This window comes from Cololabis saira, chromosome 21 (genome assembly GCF_033807715.1).
Source record: "Cololabis saira isolate AMF1-May2022 chromosome 21, fColSai1.1, whole genome shotgun sequence".
Classification (NCBI taxonomy): domain Eukaryota; kingdom Metazoa; phylum Chordata; class Actinopteri; order Beloniformes; family Belonidae; genus Cololabis; species Cololabis saira.
This window is the reverse complement of record NC_084607.1, coordinates 22,904,501-22,923,872: the sequence shown is the minus strand read 5'-3', so window position 1 is coordinate 22,923,872 and position 19,372 is coordinate 22,904,501. Positions and strand designations below refer to the sequence as shown.

The window sequence follows — 19,372 nt, the reverse complement described above, 5'->3', positions numbered from 1 at the left end:
TGGCCTCCTGCAGGGTCCCCGGGCGATGGCAGCGGACCCACGCCGCCGTCCGGGTGGGGAGCCCCTGCACAAATTGCTCCAGGACGATCTGCTGTACGAGCCGCTTCTCCCCCCCTGTGTCGTCCGGTCGCAGCCACCGCACCGCCGCGTCGTGGAGCTGGTGAGCGAAGGTGTAGGGGCGGTCCGTCGGCCCCAGCTTGAGCTCCCTGAACCGGCGGCGGTAGTCTTCCGGGGATCGCCCCAGCCGGTCCATCACCGCCCGCCGCACCTGGGCGTAGGTGGCGCGTGCTGCCGCTGGGAGGGCGAGAGCCGCCATCTGCGCCTCCCCTGACAGGAGCGGCAGGAGGCGCACCGCCCACTCCGCCGCCGGCCAATCGCAGGCCTCCGCCACCGCCTCAAAGGTGTCCAGGAATGCGAGGGGGTCGTCCGCCTCCGTCATCTTCTGTAGGGACACCCCCGCAAAAGGAGCGGGCGGGCGACCCCCCCTGCCTGCCTGCTGCTGCGCCGCCAGCGCATCCAGGGTGGCCGTCTGCCGCTCGCCCTGGCTCCGGAGCGCGGCCGACATCTCGGTCATCGCCTGGGCGAGGGCCGCCACCGTCTGCTCCATCTCTCCTCCGCGTTCTGCTGTCATTGGTGCCTCACGTTGGGCGCCACTGTAGCACTGCGAGTTGCTACGGGGGTCACTAAGACAGCAGATACCGGGGTTTCGTTCAGAAATATCTTTATTTCTTTTTAGTTTAATTTCTCTCGAGTTTTGTGCTTCTGCACCGTCCGCAGAGCTGCACCTCTGCTCCGCTCTGCGTCCGTCCTCTCCCGTCTCCAGGGCCCGCACACCTACTGAAATACACAGAGAATGATTAGATTCACCTGTGTACCGTCAGCTGTTCCAGCCGCGTCACCTGTGCGCCACTCCCCTGCACTCCCTCTCTCCCCTGCAGACCACGCCCCAATCCTGCACCCTGCCACAGTCTGGCTACAACATGGATTCAATATTTCTGTCTAACCATATTTTAACGTTGATTCATTCATATTTTGCTATCTGGGAAGTTTCTGCTTTGTGAAACAGAGGACAAGGAATTGTGAAGATGAAACTTATCTCCTCAAACCAACCATGCCTTTACCAATTTAGGATTGGAAACCAAAGGAAGAAAACAGAAGACACCATTTAATTTGAGCGGCAATGAGTGGCAGTAAAAAAAAGGGTGGCGTTTTTATACATACACATGGACAAATCTTTGGTACCCCTACTCACAATGTTCACTGAAATAACTTGAAAATGAGAAATAACAAGAATACGAATAATAAAAACAAAGCAAAACAACTTGAGGAAATTAAATAAAATCTGTATATGGGACATTTGTTGATAAAGTCAGGCAATGAGAGGATTAAAGGATACTTTGGTAAACTCTGACACTCATTCTCATCTCTGAGTTTTATCCATGTGTGGTCTGCTATCAGTTTAAAATCAACTTTCATCTCAGTGTTTCCCATCTACACACATGGAGAATATGTGCATGTGGACAGACGTTTGCACCTCAGTCCTACTCTTTCTTCCCTTCTCCTTTACAATCATTCTTGCCCAATCTGATCTATTCACATTCATTCCTCATCTTGCTTCCACCATTCTGTATCACGGCAAAAGAGCTACAGCCTTTTAAAATCTACTTACATTGTAAATCTTCTGCGATAGTGTGAGCCACTTGTGTAACCCACCAATGAGAGTGTTTTCATGGGGATATGAAACTGCTGACTGCATCTAGCTATGAGTAAGGCTGTTTGTGTTCAGGTGCACTTTTGACTGATTCATTTTCAACCTTCTCATTTCTGATTTGATTGTGAGTGGGACAAGCTGAACAAGACTTCGGGGAGAGTGAGACATGCAACTACGTAACAGAGTGAAATACGAAGATGTGAACAGTTGTGTGAGTCGGCTCGGGACATTCACCGTAAGCATTGAGAGCAGTCTTACTCTGTGAACCTTCAACAAAACTTCATATAAATACACATCAGAAGCAGGGTTAGCATCAAAAGTTTTCCCAATTTGGTCCATGCCACACATCTGGTCACACCCATTTATTCATTTTCCATACCCTGTGATGCTGTGGATGGGACTATTCAAGCTGTGACAGCACTAGAGGAAAGGTCAGGAGGCCATCACAGGGTCTGTGGTCATTTTTTATTGGACATTTGTCAGATCAGTCTCTCCACTATCCACCATTCAGTCATCCTTTTTGCTACAGGTCTTCCTTTAACAACCCACCACTGCGACCTGTATAAACTAGTAAGCTGGACATCCCTCCACACCAGAGGACTTCATCACCGGTTTCAACTCATCTACCAATCCATACTTGGCTTCGGTGTTGTTTTCATCAACGATGATGAAATCATTTGGTTGAAGCCAATTTCTTTTCAAGAGGATAACAAGAAAGTGACGATATAAACATAGCTCTTTGATGACTAAATCATGACGAGACTTGTGTGAGTGAATTGCTAGATAATAATTTGTTTTCCATGTGTTCATGGCATTCAAAAATCTAATTCAATTCAGGTTTGAGTCAAATAGTTAAAAAATCTCTTCATTCATTAAAAAAGGGGCTTAAAGAATTCACCAGGCCAGGAAGGGTGAAGGCAATTGGGTTGGCCGGCCCTGCTGATGAGGTGTCCCTTATTCATTTTTCAGGGAGTTGGCAACCCTAATTCTGAGTTAGAGTTGGATCTGAAAACCCATGCAGTCCTGCCTTTCCTAGTTGCGTACGTGCACGGATGAGGCCAGACCGCCTAACCTCACTGCTGACTGTTGAGCGGGACATTAACATCGATACAGAGAAAGTAGTCGGCAAGTTCGCCACCATGAAGGAGAGGATGGCAAAACTTTAAAAGACCAAGCTTGAACAGTGTTCTGACCGCTACCTTGTTTTCCATGTTACCTGTATTATTTTGTTCGGGCCAAGGATTGTGGAGGAGTCGACTGTAAACTGCGGCAGCCAGAGCAGAGAAAGCCATTGGTGAGTCAGTGTAACCTTCATAAAAAAATCTCTTTATCAGAATGTTGTAGCTTTGACCACCTGCCTGAATGTGCCTTGTGACCACTGAATCTATTCTCTATTATAAAGCTCAAAAATGATGTTATAGACCGCTGGTTCTATATCTATCTGAATAGAATAGAGTTGTGTTTATTTTATATTTAAGCTGTATCAAAGATGGACCTGATTCAGCCCGTCTGTCTGAGTTTTCAGCGCCATGTACAGCCCACACTCAGAGATTGACAGCTGTCAGGCTGTTCTTCAGAAGATGTTTGTGACTTTACTCTGCTTTCTGGGGCATATACAGTAGGCTTGCTTGGCTCAATAAAAGTGAGAATTAGAGTTGTTTGATGGGAAGGATGAGGTGTTGTTGAATGGTAAAACCCACGCTATACCCAAACTCCGCCACTCGTGACAATATACAACAATATTCAACTAGAAGATTTGGGGAAATTTTAATATGTGCATGCCCAACTGCCCATTTGTTGCCTCTTGCAGCTGCTTAATGAACTTCTTACTTGCTGCTGCTTGTGTTCAGAGTGGTTCTGGGTGTCCTCGCGGTGGTTCTGAATGTATTTGGGGATGTTCTGTTTCTGTCTGAGTTAGTTCTGGTTGTGTTTGGGGGGTGGTTCAGGGTGGTGAATGGTGGTCAATGATACAACCATGGTTCAGGGTTGTTAATGAACGACAAAGAAAACTTTTTTTTTTTTAATTTATTATGTCATTACTTTTGCACTCATTTCATAATAAAGAGGCAAACCCTACCTAAAAAAACATTCTTATAAAACAAACTCAAATAGAACTTCATATGTCACTGATCACGCAATTATTGGACAGGCACATGTTTCTCATTAATTTCTATCCCCAAAAACTGTTTACAATAGCCCACATTTAATTTGGTCACTGCTCAGAATGAATGACCAGAAAGCTTCTGTACAGGGTCAGTTAATAAGCTATGTATTATTGTTTTGCTTGTTTAATAGTTAAGATCATCTATTTTCTTAACATGGTAGTAATTTGACTATTTTTCATAGTATTTTGACTATTTTATATGGTATTTTTATGCTATGTGGCAATGTGTTGCCAATGAATGGAGTTGCTGTGTCGATTATGTTCTCACTCCAAACGCACCGCTCCACGTCTCGAATGGAAGCGAGCCGAGACCACCTCTCTGCGACCTTTGTGAAAGAAGTCAAAGGTTCTTTCTGACAGAGTTCATCTAAGACCAGCGAAAATTGTTGAGTAGAGTTGTATTAAAAGCAAAAATAAACATATTTGTCATATTTGAAAAGCCAGTCTCCATTAGAAAGATCTAATTCCATGGGGCACAGTGGGGCACAGTGGGGCACGTCTCACAGCTAGAAGGTCCTGGGTTCGATTCCCCCATGGCACACCCTTGGTGGGGTTGGCGAAAGGGCCTTTCTGTGTGGAGTTTGCATGTTCTCCCTTCTCTCTCTTTTGGGTAGCAATGTGAGCTACCCTCACAAAAACATGCAACAGTCCTGGGCTATACACTGCCCCCTCTGGCCAGCCGGGGCAGATGGGGTGAGGAGGATCTGGCCGGAACAACGTGATCCTTTCACGCGCTACGTCCGGCCGGAGAAACCCCACCCTGTCTGGTGAAAAGAAGCGGCCTGCTCACTCCTCAGGTTAAGGAGGAGACCTGAGCTCAGTGTGGCTCTCCCGGGGGTTGGTAGAGGATGGCGATGCCCGGGACTGACTTAGGTAGGAGCACTGGGGGAAGAAAGGGGAAAAAAAATCAGGGATAAAAATTTAGAAAAAAAAAGAAAGAAAGATATAATTGAAAGATCAGATCTTTAAAGATCTAATTCCGATTAAAACCAACATTATCCATCTGCTACTTGCCACTTTGAGTGTTTCAAGTACACCCATTCCCAGGGAGCAGCCCTGTTAGTAATAGAACATCTGAAGAACTGACTCTGCAGCTTCCTAACTCCTGTATGTACAGAAGTCAATAGCTGCAATTAAAATGAAAACTCCAAATACTTGAAAAGGTGCAAGGTTAAATCTTCCTCCACTTCTACATAATTGTAAAAGAAATATACAATTGCTTCATAATGTCCCAAAAGCTCCTTCTTTGAACTACCTGGCTTGTTAAGCTGTCAATGAACTGAAGAAGAAAATATTAAGTCGTTTTAAACTCTTTATATGTCTAATTTCATCTGCTGTTAAAGAAAATAGAAAGAATAAGCATAAGTAGCATAGTAGTGTTTTATATATTATTTCATATTTAACTTGTATCCAGCAAACGAACCAATCAAAATGTCTGTGATATTTTGTGATACACTAATGTTGTACCCAAGGTGTGAAATCTGAAGTGAAATCCCAACTGCTTCCTCTATTGGTTCACAAGCACGATCCATTTCCCAACTCACTATGTCTGTTTTCCTTGTCTTGCGTGTTTCTTATTGCACTTGTTTTTCAATGCAACTGAGCCAAAACTGAAAGCGAAACCTAATGTAGGACACATGCAAAAGCTACATTTCCACATTGACACATATAAAGATGATCAAATTCTTTTTCATTTTACTGTTATTCACAGGCAAGTTTTTTGTTTTGTTTTTTGTTTTGCAATAATTGAAGATTATTTTCTGTAATATTAGATAGGAGTCCTACTTCCCATTGTGTCACAGAGGCTGAATATTTGACATGAAATCAGCTGAATACCCGCAGGATTGTGCAAAACTTATTGCCATTGATTACAGCAGTTGTGAAAGGATCTGAAAATACCATTCCTTTCTCTGTGATTCACTGCTTTCTTGTTATAGAAGTCCTTTACTTAATTTATTCCTTTGCCCCCGCAAGTTTTGTCAACCATAATGTGGTAAAGGTGCTCACTGCCTATTCCTTTTTTAAAGTAAAAGAGTTACTATAGCAACATAAAATTATGTTTTAAAAGGAAGGTCCTGCATTATTTTTCTTTATACAAAACATTCAGACAGTATAGTCTGCACTATTGAAACATTAGAGGTTCAGCATGGAAAATAATTTTATTTTCAGATAAAGTTACCTTATTTTGATGTTTATTTTGAGAGTAAAATGAATTAAATGTATTCATTTTTAAATGAATGAAAACACATGGTGTGTTGTATGCCTACTGATCATTTGCACAAAATGGCTTTTATAACATCTAATAAAATGAATTTAGTACAACATGACTTCCCAATCTGAGCATGAATATCAGTCTTTGATGAACTTTAATACAGCTAAAGATTTGTTGTAGATTAAATATACCATGTCATATCTCAAAGCGTTCTGCTCCTAATGTGTGAAAAGAGTTGATTTTGAAATGTGTTCTGATTCTCTATCTGATACCATCTTCTTCACCTCTTCAGCTCTCATGGTGTCCCGTGTTTCTGTTGCTCTCTCTTTGGAAATCCTCTGTTTCATAAATGGTCTGCTTGTTATAAAAATTGTTTAAGAACCTCTGGGCCAAACTCGTTAGAAAAAGATCCCTCCTCCTCACCTGCCAGAGGTTGTAGATGAAGCAGCAGCAGTTTGCTGCTATAGTAACAGGAGACAACTTCTTCTTCAACTCCTCCAGCCTCATTTGCACCTCTTTCCTGAGAGATAGAGAGTGAAAAACAAACTTTGTATATCTGCAACACAACTGAGCTGGTTGGCTCTCAACCAACATCGAGTGTACCTGCCTGTAGCTCTCTTTCCTTTTCTGTCACAGTGTGGAAAATACATGCCCGCCGGGCATAGACTGTCTGTGATTCCAGGTATAGTGAGGCACATGCTGCTTGTATGAAATACAGAGAAACTCATTGTCATTTTGTGCAATAATGTCATATTACCATATCTCTGTCTGGGGATTTAATGCATGATTTGAATAGATCATCTTTAAAGAATTCCTTCTGTGATGAGATCACAGCTTTTAAGACAATATTCAGTGCTGTAGATCCCCCCTTATGCCCAGACTTAATACATCACCCTAACATTGTTTTTCACTCCAGTTTGGGATGCTTTGTCTAGACTTCCCTGATTTGAGCGCAAATGTTATTTATTTATTTAATCATAATTGCTACCTTGCTACCATTTTTTTTTGTAAAGCACATTTATAAACAGTATTTATGGCAATAAATACTACAGCAAACCTACCCTTAATTTGTTATTCTTCTGAAAAATATTGTATGCTAAAAATCCCACAGAACTTTATCAAAGAAAAATGATTTCAGGCACCAAGAGAGGCCAAGAGAGACAATTGTAGTGAAATTATGCAAGTTTTCACTGACTGATATCAACATTTACACCATTACCATACATGGGTCACCAACATGAACGTAGTCTCACTCCAGAACATGTTGGTCTATATTGTGTAAAAGAGTTTCACAATAAAACAGATAAATAAATAAATAAATAAATAAATAAATAACAAATACTGCTGTCCAAAAGCTACAAAATAATTTGTCAATGTAAAAAACGTGTGACATGTATGTTTTGAAATCGTATAGAATTGTCCTATGCTGTAAGAAATTCAAAACAACTTTTAAAACGGGTAGCTGGGGCCATACATCTGTGAACTGTCTCACTAATCCTCTATTCAAATCACATTTCAGGCTTTTTCTCTTTTTTTTAATATGTGTACATAAAATCATGGTAAGTGTTAGGCAAGAGAAATACTCAGCTTCTCTGATCCAAAACTATTTAAAGGGTGAAAAGTCGTCACTCTGCTGTTAGAGATCCGAAATAAAATTCTAGACAAGCATATCAAAGGTAAAGGTTTATAAGCCCATCTCCAAGCAGCTCGATGTTCCTGTGACTGCAGCAGCCAATTTCATTCACAAATGAAGGCGTCACAGGACTGTAGCCAAACTCCTTGGACGTGGCTGCAAGAGGTAATCGATGATAAATTAATTCAAATTGTAACCAGAGAACCCAGAAGAACTTCCAAAGAGATTTGAGGTGAACTCCAAGATCAAGGTATATTAGTGTTAGATCACACCATCCATCACTGTTTGAGCCAAATGGCTGAGGAGGACTCCTCTAATGAAAGAAAATCATAAAAAAAAAAAAAATGGAAGTTATAAAAATGAATATTGACAAGCCACAAAGCTTCTGGGAGAATGTCCTTTGGACGGATGTGACAAAAGTGGGCTTTTTTAGAAGTCATAACAAGCTTTATCTTCACAGACACAAAAACACGTTTGTCTTATCTTTTGGAGCTGCTTTGCTGCGTCTGGCACAGGGTGTCTTAAATCCGTGCAGTGAAAAGGGAAATCTCAAGACTATCAAGGCATTTTGGTGCTGCCAAGTTAAAAAAAGGCTTAGTCTGAGTTGTAGATCATTGGTCCTCAAACAGGATCGTGATCCAAAACACAGTCAGAAATGCCGAAGAATGGTTGAGGACAAAACATTTGATTGAACATTTGTGAAAAGAGGTGAAACATTCTGTCTGGACAAGAAATACTTCAAACCTGAGATAACTGGAGCAGTTTGCGCATGTGAAGTGGACCAAAGTACCTGTTACAAGTGTATACTGCAAAAACAATTTTTTAAGAAAGTAAAAATGCATTGTTTCCAGAAAGTTAAAAGACTATTTTGCTATTTTTTTTAATTCTAGTTCAGACATTTTTTATCACCCTATTGGCAGATATATTTTGCTTAATATAAAACAATTCTGACTAGATTTAGAACTATTAGTCATATTACTATAGAGGCTGTTTTTGCAGTTGAGAATTAAAGAAATTACTTGATTGCAGTGATGCCCCATAAGGTAGTGCAACAAAATATGAAGTTGAGGGTACTCTGGCTGTGTATTTTTTTAATGACCCTGTATATATATATATATATATATATATATATATATATATATATATATATATATATATATATATATATATATATATATATATATATATGATATATATGAGAATTCCAGGCATTACAATGTCATTTGTTGCTTTTAACAGAACACAGCAAACCAACAAGTATGATGCTTTCTTTAGTTTAGTCTTCCTGAGTCTTTACAGCTCATGCCTATCAGTAACAAGTTTCAACCATAACCTAGCCTTTATCAGACATCACCTTGTATTTAAAGAACTGGACAAAAACCGTAATAGCCCCTTGCAGACATGAGATTCATAATATTATCTGTCAAAGCAATGACATTGAGTCATTCAGAGATCGTTCAGTTTTCTGTTATTATTCCTCATGACTTCATTCAGACTGACGGAAAGAGTACCAGCAAGATTTACCATTCATGCAAGATTAGACAGCATGTCAGGTGAGATATTTTATTTAAGTCCCTTACAGATTTGCATTTTCTTCTCATTGATCAACATAGTTTGTCATCTAGCATGCCTAGCGCACAGTGGTTGAACATAAGGAGTTGGATTGAAACAGGTGATATCACTTTCCTACATTATTGAATAGCCAGTGCTGTGCTCATGTTGATGTAAATACACGACTGGGGCAGAAATGGCTACAAACTACGGAAAGTTGGGAAAAATATAGTCTTTTACTGCACTTCAGCAAATCATATGCCACTCCACTGTTGCATGTGAGTTGAGAAGCAAACACAAGTATGCAAACTCTCCTCATACAGTGGAAGTTTCTCAAAATAACTTGTTTTCTTGGGGGGTGGTGTTATAAATATCATGTCAAGCAAACAAGCGATAGCAGAAGCTGCAGCTGCAGCTCAAACCTTTTTAGTTTTCATCTGGGTTAGACGCTTAAAAAACTTGCAGGTCAAAGTTTGGAAAGTTCTTGCTGGTTTTATATATCATGCTTGAAACTTTACAATACCCTTGCATACATATAAGATTACATAAATATAGAATTAGAGCCCAGCCAAACAAATCGGTCAGTGTTACACTTTTAACAGTTGAGGGAAATTACAAAAGGTAACATAACTGACATTCATGCTTCAGCACTTCAGAGGGAAAAAGGTAAGTAAAGATTATATAATCATCAACTGATGAGGAAACAGATACCACTCAGCTCTTTTTTCTTGTGTGCACACAAAAATATGAATCAAAGGAGACTAGAAAGACCTAAGTTGGATGACTTCATGCTGCACAGAGGTCTAGTGTACATATTTAGGACATTCTCGTGTGTTCCCTGCAGCGCATCATGATACCAACTTCCACTATCCTTTCTTCACTTGTTGCAGACTTTTCCGTGTTAAGATTAACTCTAGTAGTTAGTGTTGCTTGTTTGTGTGACTACATTATAAGTGCTTGTGCTTTTTAGCGTCTGCAGGGTCCCAGGATAAGATGTACTTTGACTGTACCCTGTCACTTCCGAGTTATATCTTACTGTAAGTAGGAGCCGATTTAGATGTGTTGTCCTTAGTGTGTACAGTGAGTGTGTTGTAGTCCACTTGCTTGCTCTTTGCCGTATAATCACATCCAATGCAGACATATTTGTTAATTGTCCAGGAAGAAAGGTACCAGGGTCAGCCCAGTGTTATTGCTATTAGAATGAGATAACATGCTAAACTCATTCTGGGGCAGCCACCCAGGCTCCTCCAAACCAAGATAGACTCTCTATAGGAGAGAGGGTTTGCTTGCAAGAGAGAGAGAAAGACAGAAAGAGACAGATACAGAGAGACAGAGAGGAAAGAGCAGGACCAGAAGGGATGGACTGTAAAAGTAGCGCACTAAGTTTATCACTTTTCTTTGATGGTTATTTGTAGAAACTGTTAATTGATGGCACATGTGTTGCATGCTGACGGCTGGAGGTCTTTTATGACAGGTGTCCTGCTCTGAAACATAATGCCTCATTATATATAGAGTCACTTGCAGATTGAGCCATCTGCCACCTTGTTACCTTCTGATGCATCATCAGCCATAATTGTCATCATGATTATTGTCCTGCTTTTCTGGCCCGGTGTTTTAATTCAGGTAAACTACAGAAGAGTGAGGATAAGTGAGTAGGACAGGAGGAAGAGCAAATAGATAGATAGATAGATAATACTTTTCTTATTCTAGCTCGTTAAATGTGGATGCATTTATCAGATGAACATTTTTTCGACATTAGATAAACATTTTTTTAATTAAACTAAGAAACATATTAGGTTTTATACAATTTATATCAAGGTACAGCTCCATGTACCTCCATGATCAGATGGTAACAACTGAACAACAGGTGTTGGAGTAAGGTGTCGACTAGTAACAAGTTTTGATTCGCCGCCCCTTCGTACTAAAGCAGCTGAAGGGCCACTAGGAATGATGGCGTTTAGCAAGCAGCTCAAAGAAGAGTGACGTGATCTTCTTTGTCGGGTCAGGAGCTTGGAAATATCCCTCCGAGAACCATTCAACTCATTCAGGAATGGCAAATGTCATGAAAACCTGCCAAAAAAGGCAAAATCACCAGATATTGCAGACAAAACATTGACATCAATAAGAGAGGCAACTTGAAGGCCCTGCAAAGGTTCACTTCAGAGACTGAAGTGTCCATAAAACTACCATTTTCTGGTGATTCTTTATCAACCATTTGTGTGAGTATGATGATCTGCTCAATGGCTGCTTTTTTGTCTCTTTGCACATGTATATATTATTCGTTTTTCGGGTCTTTTGTACATTGCTCATTTTTTATATTGCTCTTTTTTTTAATTACTTAGCTATTTATTGGTTATTTTTTTTAGGATATTTTATTCCTTTTCATACTTTCGTGTATATTTTGTAAAAATTGTCGAGTGTGTATGTTTGCTGCTGCACCAGTGAATTTCCCCTATGGGGGATCGATAAAGTTTATTCTATTCTATCTTCTATCTTCTAGAAGGGGTTCAACCTGTAATCCTGAACCAAGATGATGTAGATTCAGAGAATGAATGAAATGTGCTGTTGTCATTTATTAATGAGATATTAACCTAGTGTTTTATTGGAATTTTTTTTAATTCAGTTTCAGACCCAGTTGTGTCTCCTGTAACTGCGCCAGGACCATGGAGGACCTGTAGAAAGTCAAAGAAAAGCTAAACAACCAACACACATTTTCCTGTGCGAGCTCCCATACCAGCGTTAGGAAGACCCCTTGTTGGGAAGGGATACACATCAGAAAAGCCAAGGAGCTCTACATAAACACAAGTGCGGACAAAACAGGTAGGATAGGTTTTTTGATTTAAATGAGTTAATTTATTTTTCAAATTTTGGTGGACCAAGAAAAATATAACTTAACATTTATGACTTAAAGCCATTCACCACATGCTTATTTTGCATATTGCTAAAACAAATTATCCCAGTGATCCCAGAAAAATAATGAATTAAGACATGAAACACCTTTACTGAATCATCTGCCCAGAATGTATATTTGCTTGTTGTGTGTGTGTGTGTGTGTGTGTGTGTGTGTGTGTGTGTGTGTGTGTGTGTGTGTGTGTGTGTGTGTGTGTGTGTGTGTGTGAGAGAGTTTAATTATTGGTTCTTTACCCAAATGTTCTGTGTGCACCATGTGAGTGTATATGGCAGTTTTGGCATAGCTCAGGGATTTAAGCATTCGTTAGTGTCTTTTAAGCACATATTATCTATTGTTCCCACTTTTATTGCACCTATTTTTGTGGCAGCGCAGTAATTAGTGCCAGCAGTACTTCACTCACCACAGCTATTATATTCTTGTGTGCATATGTGTAAGTGCTGTGTGTGACAGCCAGAGATAAGGTAAAAGAAGTAATTGTTGTAATTATTCCCTTTCCAATCTTTCCCCGCCTACTGTGTTACAATTAGAGCGATTCGCACTATACTGCAAGAGAAATGTAAAGCAGTAGAATGACCCAAATTCGTCACCTTTGTGCTCATGACATCATGTTTCACCATTATTTTGTGTTCCTCGTGTTTCTTTATGTTAATTAGTGTTGTCACACAGAGATTCAGTGTTCCTGGGAAAGGCATCACACTAACGAAGAGATCACACATCAAATCATTAAAAAAAAACTGATTTTTTTTTCCCAGTGAAAAATGTGAAGAAAATCTGCATATTTCATTATGATAAGACAAATTATTCGAAAGTACTCTAGAAAGCGTATCAATACAAATACACAAATAAACAAGAACATAAAACATGGATGTTGTAGCTGCCAATGAACCAGAGAATTGTGGCGCAGACTTTACTCTCGGTCACATTCTTGCCTGTTTTTGATGCAACATTGTGCTGACTCTACACCAGACGTGTCTTTGAAATAAAAGCTGAAGGTCTCATAGTTCCTGGAAGCCCTTTGTCTTTTATTTGGCATAAGCTTTTTTTCTTTGTAATTATCAGAATTCTTTGGTTGTTTAGTAGCGCTACTGGAGTGGCACAAGTCTTTGTTTCAACTATGATAGAAGGGATTTTGAGCCATTAATCGACCCTTATAAGCCCTCATTTATCTGGTCCGGATGTAGATAGTGGAAACAAGAGCCTGGCTGATTAATGGAGTGCCAAGACACTGAATTCATACTTGAGATCCATAAAACATGATAAGATAAAATAAATAGCATTGGTTGTGTTTAAGGTGGAATGAAAGAGTGAGGAATTTCTTCCCAGCTGGTTTTATTTCGTACATCAGAAAATGGGGATGTATAAGGCCACCTAAGCACTGAAATATAAATGCATACAGTACATTTTGACATTTTTATGTGTCACTTTTTTGTGAAAAAAGTGAAAGCCTTGAGGCTTTTTCCTTACCTGTCAAATTTCTTTGTACACTTTTTCCTTTGTGTGTGTGTGTGTGTGTGTGTGTGTGTGTGTGTGTGTGTGTGTGTGTGTGTGTGTGTGTGTGTGTGTGTGTGTGTGTGTGTGTGTGTGTGTGTGTGTGTGTGTGTGTGTGTGTGTTAATGTTATTTTCTTTTTGAGTAAGGGATCTTACAAAGTTTGATTACCTTTTGGGACCCCAGAGACAGTTGGCAGGTGTGTGCAGCCAAGCAGGATGGGTAGTTGTAGGGTAGTTGTGGAAGCAAAAACTTGAGTTTTGTGAGACTATGGTAGAGGTTTTCCAACTGGCTTTGTGAAGATTCTGGCAGTCAGACATCTCAGGAGGGGGTAGGGCTGCTTTGCCAACACCGGTTACAGTGAGGATGGAGCACTAAGTGATAAGAACACTTTAAGGGTCTTATAACCCTGAATGATGCACCTTCTGTAATGGAAACAGAATCTGGGTAGTTCAGGAAGGACTTGTCTGTCACTGGGGATAAAATAGCTGCAGTAGTCGAGCAACTCTGTAGCAGTAGATCCATGTAGACATATTAGATATTCTCCTTAAGGAACATTAAGTTCCTTAAGGGTGAAAGTTGTTAGACTCCTGGTTGATACATCTGTGCAGCATAATGTGGAGGCCAGGAACAGTGTATCTGGGGTGTCATCTTTGCAGGGTTTTAGTCACGTGCTGCTGCTCTGTCTGTAATATTAATGTAAAGCAATAGTACTTCAGGTGAATGTTGCATTATTTATCTTTTATCTATTCTAAAACATTTATGTAACTATATGGCATCCACATGTCCTTTTCCTACCTGTTGTGGCACATCTGTCACAAGGCACATATCATATAATCTACCATAGTGACGCTCCAACTAAATAACATTATAAATTACTGATTGTCGCCATATTTTTGTTCCATCTACAAGTTCATCGACTGCTTTACTTTGCTGATGTTCCTGCCTTCATTGTTTTCTAATTGTGACTACCGAACTGAAGTCACATCACATCACTGCTGATGTAGTATTGCATGACAGCAACATATGCCACTACCATGCAATAGCAACCTCAAGCAGATGATCAAGAGGGAGATTTTGTTGCATTTGTTTTTCTATCTTTTTATTTTGTTTTGCTTGGCTTTGGAATTTTTGAGTGATACAATAATGCACGCACAAAATGACCCCTTCGTTCATGGTTTAAGGCAAAAACATTTTGTGGTGCACATTCATTTCAGGACACCTTTACTAGGCATGACTAGTTTCATACTCAGCAGGAGTTGCAGCTTCTCTGTGGGAGCCAGTAATGCTGTGTCATCCCGAGGAGATCCTCGAATCAGAGAAACAGCTCATGGGCCCTAAATAGCTCAGTGGGTTGAGCGGGAGCCTTTTACAAAGGCTGAAGTCCTTATGCAGGTAGCGCAAGTTTGATTCCTCGTCTGTCACTCTTTAATGCATGTCTTCCCCCCTCAATGAGTAAAAAAAGAGAGAAACAGCTCCTTTCCCATAATTTAAAATGAAAATAAATAAATAAAAGCCTAGCATGAAAGACGAGTGGACATCCATTAAATAGAAATGAAAGTAATGATGTGGCATTTTCAACCAAAAGGGCAACATGCCAGCATGTATGTCACGCGAAAACCAACCTGTCATTAAAAAGGAAAAGGAAAATTAAGATCTTAACATTATTGTAACAAAAAAAAAACAGTTAGGACAGGACACCTCTTTAAAGCCACCAGCCCCCAAGAAACATGCATTTACATTGCAATGACAATTTTATGTACAAAGTACATTCACAAAAGCTTTATAGACACTTACGGTTATCAACTGTAGGCATGTGAGAAAAGGAAAGCTTTGAGTTTGCACGTGAACACAGTTGTAACTGGCCTGCAGTCATGAGGTTGCTGGTCTCAAGACAACTGGAAAAATACAACCGTATAAGACATGGTGGCACGGTTGGGAATCAAAATTATAGCTTTGCTCTTGTTGGTGTCGTGGGGGGAAAAAAAATCAACAACACTGGAGCTGATGGAGATGGTATGTCAGAACACTAAATCAGGGTTTGTTTCTTCATGTTGCTGTTGACGACAAAAAACACTGACGGTATCTTTGTATGTCTTGTTAGTGTTGCATATTTTTTTCATGACCGATGTGCCATATGCTGATCATGTAAACGGCAAATATTCAAACATAAGATACTGAAAGATCTGCGTGTTCGCTTGTCTGGTGCACCATAAGAAAACCAGTAAACAGAATCAAATGTCAATACAAGCTTTATTAGGCACAATATTTTCTGGCCGGAGGTACACTTTTCTCAAACCACAGAGGTAGGAGAGAAATGCACACGGTGGTCATCGATTCAGTTGTATTTATACTGAAAAAAGGAGGTGTTTTGTATGTCATAGGTGTGAATGTTGAGCCTGAGGGGAAAGACACCCAAACATGTCACACCTTCAGCCTTATATCTCTGTTGATTGCTTCCTACTTGAGGTGTCAACCCAGCAAAGATCTAAGACAACTAAAACTGTAAGAAAAACAGGATGGGACCTATCAGTTTTAAAACATCTGTTTCTATTCATTGTCTTCACCTCGAGAAGAACTCAGTCTTAACAGTAAAGTCATAAAAAACAGGGACTGTCCTGCCCTGAGAGCATCCATCAGTGTAGAATCTCATAGAAAACCCTTCAAGCAATTTCATAAAAACTTTAAACAATTTCTTAAAATCTTAACAATACTCACGAAAAGAATAACAAAACAGAAAATGACTGAAGTCATGAGAGTGACTGAACAAGACAACAAACAAGAGGAAATCTTAAAATCTGTTGTAAAAGCTTAAAGTTTACCTCCAAACTATAGGTGGTAAGCTACAAGAAAATAAAAAATTGCTGAAGGTTTTTAGCGTTACTTTAAATCAACCTAAGTTGTTGAAATGCATGTGTGATTACAAATATTCGTGTGCAGCCTAAATGAAGAAGTGTAATAAAAAATTCTGATCACGTAGGATACTTAAGGTCCCAGGTCACATGCATGCCTGATTTGGAGCTGTGATTTCCTTAATTTGTGACTGAAAATGCATGCAGTCAGCCACACATCTACACCCGCTGGCAAAATTACAGCTTATAAGAGTAAATCCCTGTTGCTGTTATGTTTAAGGGCTCGGTTAAGTGCTTGCCCCTGAGGGCAATTATGGTGTCATTATTATGTCCGTCTTTTTGAATCACCACAGGTCTTGCGAGACTCCTATGGGGCATTTTGAATTTGACAGATCTACTAAAGGACATACAGGAAAATATGAAGAGACTATCGATGCACGAGGCAACAACAGTGGGTGGAAACTCACTCTGTGGTCACTGTGGTCAGTGACAAACATTATTGTCTTTCTTGATTATCTGATGACCTAATTATGTTATAAGAGGAAACTGACTTTTAAATCCTAATTTTAGAGGGAGAGGAGTACTTCAGTCTTACACGTGACGTAACTGTATAATAGCAGCATATTCCATTACCTGGGCTAAAAGTACTTATTTCATCAAACTTGTTAGCAGTACATCTTTGCTGCATACAGCATAGTGTTGTCAGAAACGTAGAGCTGGTTTCAGAAGGATGCAGCAAACGGGGTAGAAGGCAGAGATGCTGCTAATTTGAACCAAAACCTCCAACAAAGGAGTCCACATGGGCTATTTCTGACAGAAAACAGAAAAAAAGCCAAGTTTTCAGTTGTCAGCTTTTGGCTTTTGTCTGAAGGGTCTGTGCTTCAGGGTTATGCATATGCCAAGTCAAAGTTCAATTATGTTTGAGGGATCTGAAAGGGCAGGACATCGAAGAAAACCCTTAAACATATTAGAACGGAGTCAAGAGGAATAAAATAAATAAATAAATGAAAATTTAGCAACACAATTGTACGTAAAAGTTCCCAAGGAAAATGTTTTGGCAAAAGAGCTTAAACAGACTGTGAGCTTACAAGGGTGTGATTGCTGTAGTTTATTGAGTTTTTGTTATTTAAATGATAGAAAAGGAGCACATTTTTCATTTTTTTTTTTCATTTTTCAAGCTTTGATAAATTATATCACTTTTTTCACAGAGTGCTTTATCAAAGATAATCAAATTTTGCTCTTTACGTGCTAGTTGCCATCTGTGAATACAAATGCTTAGCTCAGTCCTTAATACTGCATGCAAATAGTTTTGAACTTCATATGACTCAAGAATCTGAAAGTGATATTGAAGATACAATCAGAAACAGTAATGTATGTCTATAGATGGAATAGATATCGGTTTTTGCAGAGTAAGCCATTGTGTATCATCATGCCTTTTGATGTTGCATTCCAGCCTCAGTTGCATTTGTGTGTGCAATAATAAGTTGAACTTGAAATCCATCTCATGTGGAATCCTGGAGGCTTTACCCAACACAGCGGGAATGCAACCGAGGAGTCATTCAAGCCATGTGACCAAGTTTGACATTTGTAGCCACTTCAGTTTTCTCTTACACTTCTTTGTAGACTTATTTGGACATGAGAGCAGCTCTTGTAATTCTATGCTGTAAGCCTTTGTCAAGCAGGATAAAAATCTTGTATTGATGTAGAGAGTTTGTAGGCCAAAAGTGACAAAACTCCTCCGAAGCATTTGAACTTTAGCGACTGTTTTGCTCTCAGTGTTGCTGTGTACTACACAGTGATACCATACTGGGATTTCTAGTTACATGAATGCCAATGATGACAAGAATATAACAGCAACAGCCTGTGGGAGCTGTTGCATAAACATACACTGTGTTCCACAAATACTGAGACCATACGCTTATTAATTTAGTATTGACCACTGAAATTATTTTGTTGTTTATTGAGATTCAGAATGCATCAATGCTTCCTTGTGTTTTTGGCATGTTCATACCTACGCATGTTCACTTAGAGAAAAAAAAGAAAAGAAAACATGTAAGCCCTGTCTTTGTCACGGCTCCAAGGATTCGTGGTGGATCGTGGCTGTACAGTAGCTGTTGTGCAGACTCCGTTTGGAGATGAGTGTACTTGTTTTCTTCAAAAGTGTCTTGGCATTTTGCCAGTATTCCTCTAATGCTTCCACCTTCAACACATCCACAGGGGGTTGGAAGATATCTCATACAGTTTGATTTGAAATGGGATGGGCCCCCTGTGCAGCAGAGGGAAAAATAAAAATAAAAGCAGGAAATGAGAGACAAAAGTTAAGCTAGGTGTTTGTGATTGTTCATCATCCTGCTTTGAACACGCGCCACCGCCCAAGTGTCTCCTTAAATTCTGATCCACCCCATTTAACCATCAATCTTGCAGATCCAGCTTTAATTATGAGCCATGCCTCTTCTACCCCCAAAACTCAATAAGAACAAATAAAAGAGCCCTTTTCAGCAGTAATGGGATTATTGATCAGGCGGCAGTCTAGAACCAAGACTTTGTGTTGGTTATGTTTCTGTCTGGCTGTGCTTGTGTGTGACATCCAAGCCATGTGAGAATGTATTCCTGTGTACGTGTGAGTGGAGAGCTGCCTGGAAATGATAAACGAAAAGATGCTCGGTGCATGTGTGGTCTGTCTGTTTGAGAGTGTGCGTGAGCCTTGTCCTGCATGCTGTTTGTGTGTACGTGTGCTGCCAGTGAAACGCTGGACAACTCAAGCATTAAATTAGCTTACAATCGGAGTCTCATCACTCGTGTGACATGATGATGAGTCCTTATATTGAGTCTCTTTAACCAGGACTTGGTT

General features: G+C 39.9%; 2 protein-coding genes across 3 annotated transcripts in view; one reads left to right on the top strand and one right to left on the bottom strand.

Annotated features, from left to right (window-relative positions):
- gtf2f1 (general transcription factor IIF, polypeptide 1) overlaps positions 1-19,372 on the bottom strand; it is a 176,430-nt gene that overhangs the window by 40,430 nt on the left and 116,628 nt on the right. The gene's annotated exons all lie outside the window — the stretch shown is intronic.
- LOC133422068 (protein phosphatase 1 regulatory subunit 29) overlaps positions 1-19,372 on the top strand; it is a 116,466-nt gene that overhangs the window by 22,498 nt on the left and 74,596 nt on the right. Inside the window, exon 2 of one of the 2 annotated variants that reach the window (XM_061711966.1) lies at positions 11,895-12,091. The exons of the other annotated variant lie outside the window; for it this stretch is intronic. The gene's annotated coding sequence lies outside the window, so the exon portion shown is untranslated. The remainder of the gene's footprint in view (positions 1-11,894; positions 12,092-19,372) is intronic. 2 annotated transcript variants of the gene reach the window in all.